Raw genomic sequence first — 16,805 nt, 5'->3', positions numbered from 1 at the left:
ATTGGCAGCGCACGTTTCGATTTTATTCATTTCATAAATTTTATTTTGAAATGCGATTTCATGGATAAAATTTAAATTATAACAAATGAATGAAGGAAAAAAATACACACACTCTCATTTTGGAATTAAAAAAAATATATATTAAATCGACGTGGAAACTAAGTTTTAGTCATTTTAATTAAGGAGATATTTTTTTGACCTACAAATTAAAACTACCTATCACGTATCTTTTAGTAGTTTTTTTTTTTTTTGTATTCTGTTTGTTTTCGAAATACAAAATTAAACCAACATAACAACGGAAAAAAACCGACAATATAGGTAATCAAATCCTTGACATGGACAGGACAGGCACACACACATACTCGTATTCTGTCTATTCTCGAGATGAGATTTTTGAACTTCTACCCAAACAACTTGTTCAGATAAATTGAATGTTTTCAGGTCATTTAGAGAGCTTTGACTTTATTCATGTAGCTGGTTTTTCTGGTTCATAATAAAACAACAAAAACAAAAAAATGTTAAGTAAAGGAAAGTTATATTTTTTTCAATTTTTTTTTTATTTTTGTTTGTGTTTTTTTGAGTTTTGTTTCTTATTAGAATGTTTTATTGTTTTGTTTTTATTGGGTCAGTGACTTTTACTATACTTGAAATCCTGCTGTATCCGTATCCGAGTTTTTTTTTTTTTTTTTTTGAGGAAGTTTTTGTAGAATGTACGCCAAGTTGGAGGAGGAAGTTTTATATGGAATAATAGAAAATATTGTGTTGTTATGTGTGCGTTAACTGTTGACGTTTTGAGGACTTGAGGAAAATTATTACTATTCAATAGGATAAGGACATTTTTGTTTTTGTGTGTTTTGTTTTTCCATCAAAGTTTTCTATCTGAAGTGTTCTACTTTGGATTACATTGTGTAATGTGATGGAGATAAAACAAAAATAAAAGGAGTGTAGGAGGAAGTTCACTTACAAAATCAATATGGTTGGACTTTTGGAATTAAAAAGGTCTTTGTCCTAGATAAAATATTTTGAAAAAATTGGGATGAGATTAACCCAGTCTACATTTATTTTTGGATGATAGTTCATCTTATCAGATTAAAACTTATACACAATTTTGTTGTTTTTGATGTGAACTTAATTGCATTAAAGAATCGTTCGAAATTTCGCAAAAATTTAGTACAAACTTTAATGCAGAATTTAATTATGATTAACAATATTGTAAGAATATGATCCATATTACATATAAATATTATTTTCAATTCACCTTAAAAAAGGGAAAAGTGAATTTCACTTTTTTCTTATTTTGAATTCCGAGCGAAAAGCTGTTCACTCACCTCCAAATAACACCCGTTTGTCTGAAATTTTTTCAAGTAAAATTCGAGGTACGCGGTAGCTCCATTTTCATTTAAATTTCGGTGGTGAACAACGCACGAGTATAGCAGAAAATGATAGTTTTATTCCGATGAAACTCGCAAGCGAATAAAAGTATTTCGGACGAAAAATATTTCACGAGAAATTTAGAGTAGCCCTACTGTACGATTTCAGAAGAAATCTTTAAAAAAAAGCCAGATTTTCTTCACAACTTCGTATTGAATCCAATACATTTCTCTAGATTTCAAAAACATTTAGACATTGAAAAACTTGGTAAAACTTGAATTTTCCAAATATGTTACACTGTTGTCAATCTTATTTTTTTCATGCAACTTTCTCACCAGTGTATTTATCGACCGATCGATGAAAAAATTACAGGTGTGCTTTAGATATTACTAAAAAGATTGTCGCATTTTATTTTTGAAACTGCAAAGCTCACATTTTTCCCAACACAATTCTTTGTCATTTTCTTGAATGAAATACGTGTATGGCAATTCTATTTTTCTGAGCTCCGATCTCAAGTTATAAGGGAACAATGATTTCGGGCAAAAGTTTTCAATAACACGAAGACAAAAATTGGTTTGCATTTAGACGCTAAAAACACTGGATTGCAAGGAAATCCTCCTTTAAATAAAACTATACTTTTCTAAAGGATTTTTGTATGCTGATTCCGAATCTGAAGTCAGAATTGACCTAGCAGGTCACGTTTTTTTAGATATTCCCGTTAGAAAATCTCAAAAACCCATTTTGTTGCTGTTTTCGAAGAAATATTTTTTCACAATGTAATCTTTTTCAATTAAAATTGATACGGTTTATGAAAGAAATTATTTTTTTCTTTCAAATTCAATTTCAATTTTCTCAATATCTCTTTTCTTCTTCAAGATATCTTAATTTAAGTAAGTTTAGTAGGTTTGGCATATCTTACCATAAAGAAACTGATCTCTAAAAATTAATATATCTTTCTCCCTAAAACTAAAGTATACTTTTCTAATGGACTTTAGTGTGCTGATTTTGAATCCGAACTCAAAAAATTTCGGTCAGCTCTGGTTTTTGAGATAAAGTAGTTTTTTTGAGATTTTCTAAAAAAAAAACTTGATTTTGTGATACTTTAATGCGAATATCTTAAAGTCCTGACGTGATTCTAACTCAGCACATCAAAAATTATAAGAAAAGTGTACTTTTGTTTCTAGGAGAAACAAATCTGAAGCTTTACAAGGTAGTTTATCGAATGGTTTATTACAAATAAGATATTTCTAAATAGAAAAATAGTATATAAAATTACAAAACATGTAAAAATTTTGTTTAATGTATTTTATTTTCCAAAACTACAAACATTTTGAACTTTTTGATACTATGTGTTCAGAGTTTTTTTTTGTTCAAATTTTGTAATGAAGCTTATTTTAAAATAGGCCGATTTTTTCACTTTAATTTGCATTTGCTCTTCAAAGTGTTCTTATAAGTAAGGGGAAAATTTAAATCTCAAAAAACCCGCCCAGTGTTACCTGTAGAAAACTTTAACTTACGAATGATTTTCTATTTCGCATGATGCAGCAACAATTTAAGAAGGGCTCCGCAATTCTACTTTCTTTCCGAGACACTTCCGAATAATTTCTGCCGTAATTTTAATATTTCTGTGTAAATTTTATGCAATTTTTTTTTTTCAAATATTCTATTTAAATAAAATAATGGTAGGTATATACAAAAAATATTATTTCTAAATTGGATTATGTCATAAATGAGCATGAATTCGGAAACACAAAACTCAACCTTGAGGATTTAAATAAAACTTTCATTTCTGCAATCAGTGAAGGCTACCAATTTTGATATTTTTGAAAAATAAAATATCCTCTGAATCTGAATCTTCAAGAAACATGTTTGTCACAAAACTGGATATAAAATATTTTACAAAACCTCGTTTTTAAATGTAAATTCCGAAAAACTGCAATTTCTGACTTTTGACCAAATTAAAAAAAATGTATTATATTTCTATGAAAAAAAAACTAATAGGTACACTTCGCGTCACTTGAATAGAAACAACATTTTTTCTTTAGAAAATAGCGATTGGCGCTTTGGTGAGGTAACTTAGTAGATTTTTGGTTTTGCATTTTCAAAGAGGAACTTTTAACAAACAATGTTGTAAAAACAAAAAACCCAAAACATAAACCGTATGGCTTCTAGTTGCGTTTTTTCGCATTACCTCACAAAAAACAGTGTTTTTTTTGCGTCACTTGAATAGAAACAATCTCTTAAATTAGATAAAAATGATGAAAAATCATGGAAAACACTAATTATAGGAAAGCAATATTAAGCTTTGACATTATTTGCACATTATAACCAATTATGGGCTACGAGCTACCAATAGGCACCACAGAAAATGCATAAATAGCAGCTAACATTGGAAATGCACCTGCGCTATGCAAAATCGAGAAAGATATTGGAAAATTTGCCAAATTTGGATGACATAATTTTTAAAATATCGTAAACTAGTGATCAAATAAAAAAATAAGACAGGTGAGACCCAAGTCACGAGCAGAGAAAAAAATAACTAAAAAACTAGCTGCAATTTTCTTCTCTTTGCCGCTAAAATCGGTCAAAAACGTTTTGTTAGTGCGATGGAAACGTGTTGGTTTGTTCCATCCTGGAAGTTATAAAAGGTGCACAACATTAAAAAAGCCTCAAAATGCAAAATAACAACATTTTAAGTTGTACTAAGATTACAAAAAAGTTAACTATTTTATAGTTGCATTCGAACTGAAAAGTAGTGAGGTAAAGAGTGGTTTTTTAAAGGAAAACATACCAACTCAGATGGACCACGTTAATATTAGCCCTATTTCATTGGTTTATAAAAGAATAACCTTTATCGCATCGCCAATAAAGGGCACTAAAATGTGTTATAGTAATACGCTTTGTTTTTATGATGTGCAATAGCAAAATTGAAGCTTCACGCTTCAAAAACAGATGCTAACTTTTACAAAGAAATAATGGTAGAAGCTCTTGACAAGTTTAGGAACGTGGAAGAACAACCGTCTTAGAGATTGCACAAGGATTGTTCAAGAAAAAACAACGCAATAAAAACAAAACAGATGCATTCCGGATAAAAACGAAAGTTTATTTCACTTATTCAATCCTTAAATTGTAGAAAATGTCATTTTCTTAATTTGTAATAAGTTACCAAACACTTTTATCACTTTCTCCAATTAGGTCCACGATTGTGTACAGTAGAAGTGCATTTTCAATGTTAAATTCTATTTCTGCATTTTCTGTGGTGCCTATTGGTAGCTCGTAGCCCATAATTGGTTATAATGTGCAAATAATGTCAAAGCTTAATATTGCTTTACTATAATTAGTGTTTTCCATGATTTTTCATCATTTTTATCTAATTTAAGAGATTGTTTCTATTCAAGTGACGCAAAAAAAAACACTGTTTTTTGTGAGGTAATGCGAAAAAACGCAACTAGAAGCCATACGGTTTATGTTTTGGGTTTTTTGTTTTTACAACAGTGTTTGTTAAAAGTTCCTCTTTGAAAATGTAAAACCAAAAATCTACTAAGTCGCTATTTTCTAAACAAAAAATGTTGTTTCTATTCAAGTGACGCGAAGTGTATATTCGACATTTAACCATGAATAACTTTTTTTGACATCGTAATTATAAAGACATTTTGCATAGTACCTATTTTTAACTAAACCTTCCAAACATCTTTCGGGAGTGTAAAAGGTTTCGTAAAAAAAAAAAAAAATAGTTACTTCGCACTCCTTCTTCTATTAAATAGCTAGACTTTTCCCCTTTTTAAACAAAAGTCCTAAATATTTCTTACCTGTCGTTATCTTTGTCCCAATTTATTTCCATTATTTCTTAAATCCATATACAGTGCTTAGTTGTTATGTTTTCTTATTTTTTTGCTCATCATAAAAAAGCAAAAAGTGTCTAACAGAGTTTAACTCATCCATCATACATAGTGTAATTATTTAAGCTACATCTTATATGTTTTTTTGTACTCGTTTTCCTTTTCACGAGCCATTTTTGTCTCCCTAATTTTCCGTCTTTGTTTTGTTCTGATGTTCATCTCCATTCATTCCCGCCTAATTTTTGAGAGTTCATAATAATATTCTTTGCAACACTTATTTCTTTCCTTCAAAAAATATATCTCTCTCATCCCAAAATAAAAAAAAAAGAAAGTGCAATTAAAATGGCTTTCAAATGTTATATCCTTAAACGAAAGGATTTAAAAAAAAAAAAAAATAAATGAAAACTGGGCGTCATTTTGCCATATTCCTCTTTAAATTTTTATTTGTAAACAAACTTTTGCCGAATGTTTTAAATTTTCTTGTCAGAGAAAAAAAAATCAAATTCTACTCATCACAGTATCTTCTTTATTTTATACTTTTCACTCAATTTTTGTTGTTTTTGTTTTAAAGTGATTTTCCGAGATTTTTCCTATTTTTTTTGAGCGTTTTTCCCTTCAGCCATTATGTATGTGAACATCCCTATCTATGCCTCCTATAGACGACTGAAAAAAAGCTTTGATTTTCCATCTGAATATGAGCTTTTCCATTTCCACCAATTTTCGGTTTTTGTTGTCTGTTTCTTAGTCTTCCGCCGCTATTTGAAATTGCGACATCTTCTGACAGAAAAAAAAAATCGTTTAAAAATTTTTTTTTGTCGTCTCAAAACTCTTTTTATCTTATTTCTTATAATTCGCTGAAGATTGGTTTTTAGCAAAACCGGCTATTTATCAATAAAAGAAAAATTGAAAAACAATAGTTTTTGAAAAAAATTATGCATTTCTGTGGAAAAAAATATTTTTGAAAAAAAAAAAAAAAATCCCTAAAAAAAATAAAATGCATTTAGTGTTATATTTTTATATATAAAGTGAGTGACATTCTTGCTCCTCTTCGAAAACTTGCAACCAAACAGGAAAAAAAAATAAATTTTAATTGCACCACAATAAATATTATATTCATCTGTTGTGGCCTTAATGTTCAAACGGTCCGTTTCGTGTTCTAAATTCTTTTCAACGTGTATAATCTGCATCCAACAACAAATCAAAAACACACAAAAAAAAATTATAGTTTTTCCTCATTTTTTTTTTTTTTGTTTGTTTTATGTGGAAATGTGCGAAGGAATGCCATCGCAGCAGCAGTAGCAGCTGAGCCATTGGAAAATCCCAAAATATACTCGATTTTTTTTTTTTAAATTTATGTATATTTTTTTGAGAATTTTTCAAATTTCAATTAAAAATAATATTTGTCTTAATAATTTTTACTTTTTTTTTAAATAATTTATTTCCTTTTGTTATCACCATGAGAAATATAATTTTTCATTTATGATTCATTTAAGTGAAAATTTTGTTTACAAATATTTATTTTTTTTTTTTTATTTAGATATATTATATTTTTATAGCCTACTTTTGTGGGGATATCTAAAATCCATTTATATTTTTTTTTGTCTTTGAGAATTTTTAGAATTTTTTTTTTTTGCAAAAAGGAATTTGCATTCAAGATTTAAGGTTTTTTTTTTTGTTCAGGGATGCCAAGTGTTGATTTTCATTAAAAATTCTCATCTAAATGTAGGTATATGGATTATCTACTACATTATTATTTCTCTGATTCCTTAATCAAATATTCCATTTGTTGGATATAATCTTTGTGTTGGTTGGTTGGTTCAGGTTGTTTGAGGTTGTATGGTAAATCTTTTGTTGTCTAGATAGGATTTATCTTTAGAATTATTATTTTGTGTGTGTGTTTGTTTGTTCAAAGTTATTTGGGACATACAAATAGTTTGGATTTATATTTTTTTTTGTATTATTTGTTTTTTTTTTTTTTTTTTTTTTTTGGTGCAACAATGTTGTCATGTGTCTTAGTTAATGGATATGTGGGTGACTTTTTTTTTTTAATAAAAAGAAAATTTTCAAAATTCCTTTTCAATATTTGATGGGTTTACAAAACACGAACCAGGTCATTTGATGAAGTTTTTTGTTTTGTTTGTATATTTTCTTTATGTCATGGACATGAACCAAAAATTCAAGTCTGCGACTCTAGAATTTATACATGATGCGATTCTGCGTGCAAAGATGCAGGCATTTTTTTCTTTGTTGATCAGTTTTTGGTTGCGATAGAACCACAAATATTTTTTTTTTAAGTCTAATAAAATTTTTAAATATTATAAATTAAAATACAAAAAATTATAAAAATAATAAAACATGAAGTAAATTTTAAATACATATGTGTTAAAAGTGAATTTGAAACTTGTTGTCAGAATAAAGAAAAATTTTGTTCTAAAAACTTTCTTTTTCACTTTAAGTTTGGTCCAAAGAATGTCCTAATATTCGTACTGGAGTGTCACCCAAATATTTCAGTCTTTGTTGATAGCTCTAAAAGACTCTTTTTTGGCAGAAAACACCATGTCACTACTTCAAAGCTCATAAGCGCTCTATAAAAAATTGGAGGCCGAAATCATCTCTTTGACACTTTTGGCTTGCAAGATGTTGCGCTTCACAAATATCGTTAATTTCGTAAATAAAGAAAGTACAAGTAGTCCAGCCAGTGAAATATTTTGTACTTTAAAAGGTGAATTCGTTCCAATTTGTGTACATCTTGTTTGAACATTAACATTGAACATCAATCAAAAATGCAGAAAAGTGCATTTCATCAAAAAAGGGTTCGTACTGGTCCATTTACAAAAAAAAAATCATTAAGAGCACAAAATAAGTATTTTCAGATCAAAAACACATTGGCAACAAAAATGTAGTGAAAAACTTTAGCATGAATCCTCTTTAGATCAATTTGACTTGATTTTTGCTACAATTTTACCAAAAATAAATGTTTGTTTATGATAAGGTACTTTTGCCATCATTACCAACAAAATTTTACTTTTGTAGGCAAAGCTGTTTTATAAACTTACATATAACTGAAATTCTGTTCACAAAATAATATTAAACACAAAAGTTTGACTTTTCTAGTTAAAATAAATAACACTGGTCAACAAGGTTTTTGCCACAAGAACCAAAATATACTTTTCTAGTAGTTTTTAGGGTGCTGAATCCGGAACTAAAGTCAGAAAAATTTGATTGGCCTTCGTTTTTGAAATATTACCGTTAGAAAATGTCAAAAAACGTAATTTTGGCTGTTTTCGAGGTTATGTTTTTATGTGAGTAATTAATAGTGAATAAATTTGTAACGGTGCCTATAAGAGCTAGTTTTATTCTTTCAAAAAATGTTTAAATCTTTCCGATATCTTTTTTATTTCCCGAGATATTTAAAATTTAAGTAGCGGTCTTTGGATCAGAAACAACACTGGCCATCCAAATTACACTTTTTTTGCCACAAGAATCAAAATATACTTTTCTGAAGGTTTTTGGGTTGCTGAACTCGAATCCACAATCAGAAAAATTCTATTAGCCTCCGTTCTTGAAATATAACCGTTATAAAAAAAACCCTTTTTTGCATTTTATAACGGTAATATTTTAAGAACGAAGGCTAATAGAATTTTTCTGATTCTGGATTCGAGTTCAGCAACTCGAAAACCTTCAGAAAAGTATATTTTGGTTCTTGTGGCAAAAATTCTGTGACCAGTGACTTAAACTTTAGATTAAGTTTAGTTTCTCTTTGACTTATTAAATGAAAACTTAAGATATCTCGAGCAATAAAAGAGATATCGGGAAAATTTAAAAAGTTTTTGAAAGAAGAATATCTGTTCTTATAATAACCGTTACAAATTTATTTATAATGAATTACCCCACATAAAAACAGAACCTCGAAAACAGCCAAAATTACGTTTTTTGGCATTTTCCAACGGTAATATTTCAAAATCGAAGGCCAATAAAATTTTTCTGACTTCAGATTCGGATTCAGCACCCTAAAATCTACTAGAAAAGTATATTTTGGTTCTTGTGGCAAAAAAAAAGTTAAATTTTGTTGACCAGTGTAATTGAAAAATGTGGATACTCTCAAATTTTGACAGACAAATTTTGTTTCGCAAGAGTATTTTTTTTTTCATTCTTATTTCTTTTTTTTTATTCAAGACGCATTTTGTATGCCTCTTAATCAATAAGACTTACTTAAGCCAAATTTGAAAATAAATTTGTAATTTTCACATCATTTAGATGAAATGAATAAGGAAATGAAGTGATCAAAATGAAGTGAAAAATTCCTAAAAAAAAAATTATTTAAAAATAACCATTAAAATTATGTCAAAGTTTTTTACGCAAGACACAATTGCGTTTTCTTGAAATCTTTGTATTGAAATTTAACACCGGCATTTTGTTTTGATACAAACTAATTTTTAAACACAATTTCGTATCCCAACCCGTCTTGATTTAATACATTCAATTGAATTTTTAAGAAGCTTTTGAGCAACTTAGAGAGATTTACTGTAGGTTGTGCCATTTTCTAATATTTTTTTGTATGAATATTTTTTTATATTTGCACTTTATAACATGCTTTATAAGTTATAGCATTCTTAAGATTTTTGTTACCCGTCGTGCTTTCAAATAAGAAATCCTAATCCCAATCCTTTTTTGCTCTATCATCAATTTCCAAAGTTTAAACCGACACGTTCACTGTGGTGTATGCGTAACATTTTTTTATTTTAAGCAAATTACGAACATTAAACCAGTTTGACGTTTTGAACTCTTTAAAGTCAATTGTAATTCTTTTGAACTGTTTCCATTAAAATCACATTTAAACATGAACAACAACTTTATTATTGTGGATTACAAATTCGAGTGTGGTTACATAGTTTGATTTTATGCTACATTTCCTTTGGAAATCCTTAAAACCAGTTTCAGTCTCACAGTCAACACTTTAAAGGCTTTGATGAGCCTAAGGAGTTGAAACTGTCATCAGACTCATTAAGATATTCGGCAACAAGTTCATTTACAAAGTTCAGTCACAAAAAATGCTTGCGTAAGCGTACAATTTGTTTGGTTTTGCGGAAAATAAAATAATTTTCTATGAAAAATTAAAACAAAAAAAAAAAATGAACAAAAATCTATCAGATGTCTAGGGTTTTTCACCGAAAATTTGAAAATATGCAAATATTAGAATTTGGTAAAATTGTCAAAAAACACTTTTTGGCTTAGATTTATCCACAAAGTAGTCATGGTTATTAATAGGGTGTTGTCAGAGACAGAACTCAAAAAAAAAAAAAAAAATGATAGCGTAGAGAAAATTTGAACCCAGTCCTCGCAGTATCCACGAGTTACGAGTAGGTACTTGAGTAACCTTTTTAATTGCAAGTCTCGCAAAGTTCATTACACATTTTGTATTTCTAATTTCGATGAATTGGCTTGTCTTCAACCGCAGTTATAAAAATTTACCAATTCAATTCTGGACAAAAAATATTGCATTTTTCTTAATAACTCCATCGATTTTCCATACAAAAAAGAATTCGTCCTCTCAAAAATATTTTTCATCGATTTTTATGTTTTTTTTTTTTTTTTTTTTATTCTCATTTGAAGCTTGAAAGACTCATTGAAATTTCTTCTTATTCGAACAACCGACGACTCACGTCTAAATGTCCAGTCTTTCTGGAATTTTTTTTATTTTTATCACCTCATCAATAAAACTGTATTCTATTATACCCTCACAAGTAATTGGAAAATCTCGACCTTTTATTAAACCCTCTTAAAAAAAAGTCCAAACCAAACCAAACCACTAAGAGTCTTTATTACAATCTCATTTGTTACAAATAAGGTATATACTCGACTCCTCGTGTCATTTTTTCTTGTAAACGCTTAGGTATCATTAAAAGGATATAATTTTTTTACCAGTCAATGGATATTATTATTTACTCTTATGTACAAGTAAATATAGATCAAAATCTATAATAAGGGAATATGTCTCCTCTCCTAAACAAAAGACATAAGTTAGGTGTTGGTGTGCCCACTGGTGCGGCTAGCTCAATTTCCTGAAAATCGAATGACACAAAAATTGTAAGAGACTGATAGTAAAGGGATAAAATATATATAAAATAGGGACTACATAGACTTTAAGGATATATATTTAACACCCAACAATCTTCTATACGTTAACGTAACGTAACTAGGCCAAAACTCTTCAAGCACCTATACAATATTTCTATGTTGGTTTCTTCCTTTTTTTCTCCTTTTCCTCCATTTTTTTTCTGTGGTGTGTGTGTTTGTCAGTGAGAGGATGTCATCAACCGGGAAGAGGAATCATGTCCTTTTTTTTTTATTTCTTGTCCCGATACCGGCTCAATTGAGGATGGTTTATATGTATCTCGTGTATTTGAAACAATATACTTTATAGTCGTTTATTGATAGAGGGCGTGCGCATCGCACAGGTACTTTAAGCTATTTATGTACGATTAATAGACAATTCAATTAGTTCCTTATGTACATGCAGTCAGCCAGTTTATGTTTGCGGGAGATAGAAACGGACAAAAAAAGAAGGAGGAGGATTTTTTATTTCTTCCTTTTTTCCTCGTTTTTTTTTGGGTCAAAAGTTATTGGGCTAAAATGAAAAAAAAGGAAGAAAAAAATAGCAGTCTTTGTGGATTTTTAATGGCACACTTGACTGAGTCACCTTGTTGCAAATTAAATTTGTTTCATGTTTGTCTATTAATTTAATTAAAATTAATTTAATTATTTTTTATTTTGAAAAAAAAACAGGTACTTACGCACAAGATTTTCAAATAGAATTATAAAATGAGTCACAAAAAAGTCCTTCCCTAGAAACGCCATAAATGTCGATCTTAATTTAATTGTTTTTAATGCTTTTGACACTATGCACACTTGACTATTGTCAATGAAAAGTCTTAATTGTAAACAATTAATATTTGACAATGTCCTGTCATATAAGGACAAATTTATTTAAAAATACTTTTTTTGTAAAATTCTATAAAATCTTCTGCAAAATCTTAAGTAGGTAAGAACAAATGAATGAATTTTTGGCAAGCAAAAAATGCTTTCTAAATGTATGTCGTCGACCACAATGCACCGTTTGTATACCTTCAAGTTTTTAATGTAGTTGTCATTAATATTTCGATACATTCACAAAAAAAAAAAAAAACAAAAACAAAAATGAACGATGTTTTTATTTACTTTTATTTTGTGTTTTTGTTTTTATTTTTTTTTTTTTATATTTTTTTTATTTTATAATCTTTTCTATCCTCGTGTGGTCTAAAATTAAAATATATTTAAAATGCATTTCGAAGAAAAATAAATGATGTAACATGTTGAAAAAATTTTAAATTGATCTTTATGAAAATTAGAAATAAAAACATTTTTAAGCATGAATAATATTTGCAATGCGAACTAAAATACAATGAGGCGTTTTAAGAAAAAAAAAAAAAATAAATAATAATAAAATAAAAACAAAAATTGAATTGAAAGACGCAGCAGTGTGCCCATGTTTTTGTTTTGTGGATTTTTTTTTTTTGTTGTTTTTTGCTCAATGACGTTGACGTTGGAAGACGCACATGGGGCCATGGGGTTACGAATTATTTTTTTTTTTTTTTTAATTTAAAATTTGTCTTAATTTAGTTTTTGGAACAAGAATTTGCTATTTTTTGTGTATGGATTTTATTTAAATATTTGATATGTTATTTTAACCTCAGGGGAAGAAAGGACAAATAAATTTCTTCATGTGAGTTCTTATGCAACTGAATTCTATTTATCGTTGAACAAAACTAACAAATATTTGTAAAACTGACTTGTACAGTAGGTATGCTTCTAATCCAGGTTGTGATAAACTCATCTTATCGAAGTTGTTGAATGATTCGAGTGTTTACCTCTTATTATATTAACAAAAACACAGTTGTTTGATTTTGAAAATATTATAGTTTTTTCAGCAATGTGATAAGTTGTTAAAAAATTTTGTATTTTTAAAAACAAAAAAAATGAACTCCTGTAGTTCAATAAAATTTTGTCAATTTTTCACTGAAAAATTGCTATTGAGTTAACTCTGTTCACATTTCTTTTGCAGGACTAACTTACTGCTCGAAAATCCATTAAATATAATTTTTGAAATTTATCTTTGGATACAACTTTTTTATAATAAATATATATTATTTACATATACAGGGTGTCCCACAGTCACCGCCCCAAATGAAAACCATGGATTCCTGAGGTCATTTTAAGTCGAAAAACTTTCTCGTTTTCGTCCCGTTTTCGAGTTACCACGGTTTTTATGATTTTTGCTCTCTTGTCCTTTAACTAGCCTTATCTTTGCCAAACTAAGTTCGATTTGAAAGATTTTTTTTACAACCAATCAAGAATTTATTACAGTTTAAGTTTGTCTCAAAACTTTTTTTTCTGCGGACAACCGTTTTTCCACAATTTTGCATCAAACACAAGTTTCTTCGTTTTTTAAGTTGTTTTTTACACTTTCATATCATTTAAGTCAAAAAAAAACACGTTAATGAGTATTAATTTTTTGTGCTTTTTATTAAAGCCCAGTTTATTTCCATAAAAAAAATAAGTTTTATTTCATAAAAAAGGCTACTGAAAGTAATTAACAAAAATAAACAAACTGAGTGAATTAAAAAAAAAAAAAATAATTTTTAAATACGAAATTAATTTAAATGAATTAAAACTTTTTCTGAGCTTTATCTATTTGTTCTTTTCTTAACCACAATAGCTCAGAAAAAGTTTATAATTCATTTAAATTAATTTTTTATTTAAAAGTAATTTTTTTTTAATTCACTCAGTTTGTTTATTTTTTTTTTAAATTACTTTCAGTAGCCTTTTTTATGAAATAAAACTTATTTTTTTTATGGAAATAAACTGGGCTTTAATAAAAAGCACAAAAAATTAATAGTCATTAACGTGTTTTCTTGACTTAAATGATATGAAAGTGTAAAAAACAACTTAAAAAACGAAGAAAATTGTGTTTGATGCAAAATTGTGGAGAAACGGTTGTCCGCAGAAAAAAAAGTTTTGAGACAAACTTAAACTGTAATAAATTTTTGATTGGTTGTAAAAAAATTCTTTAAAATCAAACGTAGTTTGGCAAAGATAAGGCCAGTTAAAGGACAAGAGAGCAAAAATCATAAAAACCGTGGTAACTCGAAAACGGGACGAAAACGAGAAAATTACCTCTTAAGTTTTTCGACTTAAAATGACCTCAGGAATCGATGGTTTTCATTTGGGGCGGTGACTGTGGGACACCCTGTATATATTTTTTTTACTATAAATTTTGAAGTTTTCGTTCACAATAAATTTTCAAAAAAAAACCCAAAACTTCATTCAAAAAGAAATACATATTTCCTATATATTTTGTTCTTAATTTTTTTTTTTTTTTATTACTCACCATTTTGGATTTTTTTTTTAGAAAAAAAGCACTAAAATTATTTGGTGTTAAAAAATTTTATTTCAAAGTCCCTTCCATAGGTTTTGTTTCTTTGTTTGTTTTTGGTATTAGTTTTATTCGAATCTGCATTCATTTAAGCTATCAAGACAACTCATTTGTTATCCGAACAGAAATAAAGTTCTACGAAATTTGTTCTCAATTTTTAACGCAGTTTTATCTAAAAAGACATTTCTCTCTACCACTCTAATGATTTCATTAAAATTTCGAACAAAGTCTTTGTAAATTCATGTCAAAAACAAAATTTTCAATAAATTAATTTTTTTTGTTATAAAAAAATAAGACTTGAATCATGATTATTTTGTAACCAACCAATTTGTTATTGAGTTTTTGACATACAAACATTCAAGCAGAGTGGCGCAGTGGAAGCGTGCTGGGCCCATAACCCAGAGGTCCGTGGATCGAAACCATGTTCTGCTAAGAATGTTTTTTTTTATTTCAAAAAACGAAAAAAATAAACAACTCAAATAAATTAATCACATCATTGCGTTGGATTTTTTTTTTTTTTTTCTTTTGAAAACTGTTCTATGCAGACTAAAAATAGTTTTTTTTTATTTTTTAAATTATAATAAAATAATTTTTAAAAAATATTATTATCATCGACGAATACTAAAAAAATATTTAATGCACACATTTTGCATTAAATTTGTCTATAGATACAGAAAATATACAAAATATATTTATTTAATAAAACTAAAATTTTATTTTCAATGCAATTTTTTGTGGAAAATATTTTGTGCAAAAATATTGAAATAATTTTTTTTTTACCGTACCGACTTCCAAAAAGGAGTATTTGGTCTGTATTTTTTTTATGTTTGTTATCTCATAACTTTGGACTGAGTGAACCAATTTGGATAATTCTCTTTGTATTGGAAAGCTGGTGGCTGCAATGTGGTCTCATTTCCATTTCGTTCAGTTATAGCCATAGGAACTATTAGAAAAACCATAAAACCCAGTTTTGATCCATGGAAGTCGGTTCAAATCTATTTTCTTGATTTCTGACTTTCTTGTAAAAAATTAACCGATTTCAACGAAATTTTTTTACAAAACGTTTAAGTAACTTATATCAAAATTGTTTGAAAAAATTCAAAAATTTAGATTTTTGGATTTTTTAAAACAATAATATCTTCCAAACGTCGCGTCGGTCGCACATAGGAGTATTGTCATCAAAAACCTGGCCATAATTATTTTTCGTGGTTTTTGTTATTATTTCTGTTTAAAATGAGTATTCCTACAAGAAAATACAATATAAACCTAGTTTTTCTTATTTTTATTTTTTTATTAAAAACTAAAAATTTTGATTAATGGCCTGTACTCCGCCTGTCGACATTATTTTTCTCAAATTTTTTTCCTCATCCCTAATACGCAATTCTCAGTTTCTTTTCTCTCTTCCCCAACCTTAATTAAGATCACCCAAAATAAAATACACTAATGACATCAGTAAATTTAATTTAAAAATAAAAAACGTTGCATAAAGTAAGGAGTATTTTCTATCAGAAAGTGAAAAACTAATTGACCCTCAATTCTCTAAAGAGCACCTAAGAGCACCCAATTTTTGTTGCATTGTGTTAAAGAATATATAAACTAACTCATAAGTTTCAATACATCGCAGAATAACAGGGTATACTAAAACAAAATCATTAAAGTTCAAATAATAACTTAACAAAAATATCAAGTTTTTAGATACTATGTAGTTCTAAGCCCGAATTAAAATAGAAAACACCATCTAAAATTTCCAAAACTTTATTAATATCGTTAATAAATAACTGAAGAAGAAGTACCCATTTAAATTTTTTTAGATTTCTATCACAACACTTCGATATCGCATATAGAATAACACTTACCAAAATACTTTGCATTCAAATAAAAATGAGGTAGATGTAACAGTTAATTTTGAACTCATTTTTTAACAAGACACGATCGAAAAACAAAAAACTTATGACTAGGTTTTAACTGAAAATACTCCTATGTGCATCGCGTCATACAAATTTGTTTCTAAAAAATTCAAAAATTCTTGAAATTATTTTCTACAAAAAATTATTAAAAAATAAATGACTTCAAAAAAATTTTTTAAATCTTTTGCTATACATCTTTGGTAGTTAAAAAACCAT

General features: G+C 28.0%; 1 protein-coding gene and 1 non-coding gene across 6 annotated transcripts in view; both read left to right on the top strand.

Annotated features, from left to right (window-relative positions):
- The window catches only part of LOC129918418 (uncharacterized), a 302,049-nt gene that overhangs the window by 208,397 nt on the left and 76,847 nt on the right, over window positions 1-16,805 (top strand). The window lies entirely within an intron of this gene.
- On the top strand, window positions 15,043-15,114 carry Trnam-cau (transfer RNA methionine (anticodon CAU)). Its single transcript has one exon. It is a non-coding gene; the product is annotated as a tRNA-Met (tRNA).

Source organism: Episyrphus balteatus, chromosome 4, assembly GCF_945859705.1.
Source record: "Episyrphus balteatus chromosome 4, idEpiBalt1.1, whole genome shotgun sequence".
NCBI lineage: Eukaryota > Metazoa > Arthropoda > Insecta > Diptera > Syrphidae > Episyrphus > Episyrphus balteatus.
Note: the sequence above shows the minus strand (reverse complement) of the source record. Positions and strands in the feature narration are given on the sequence as shown.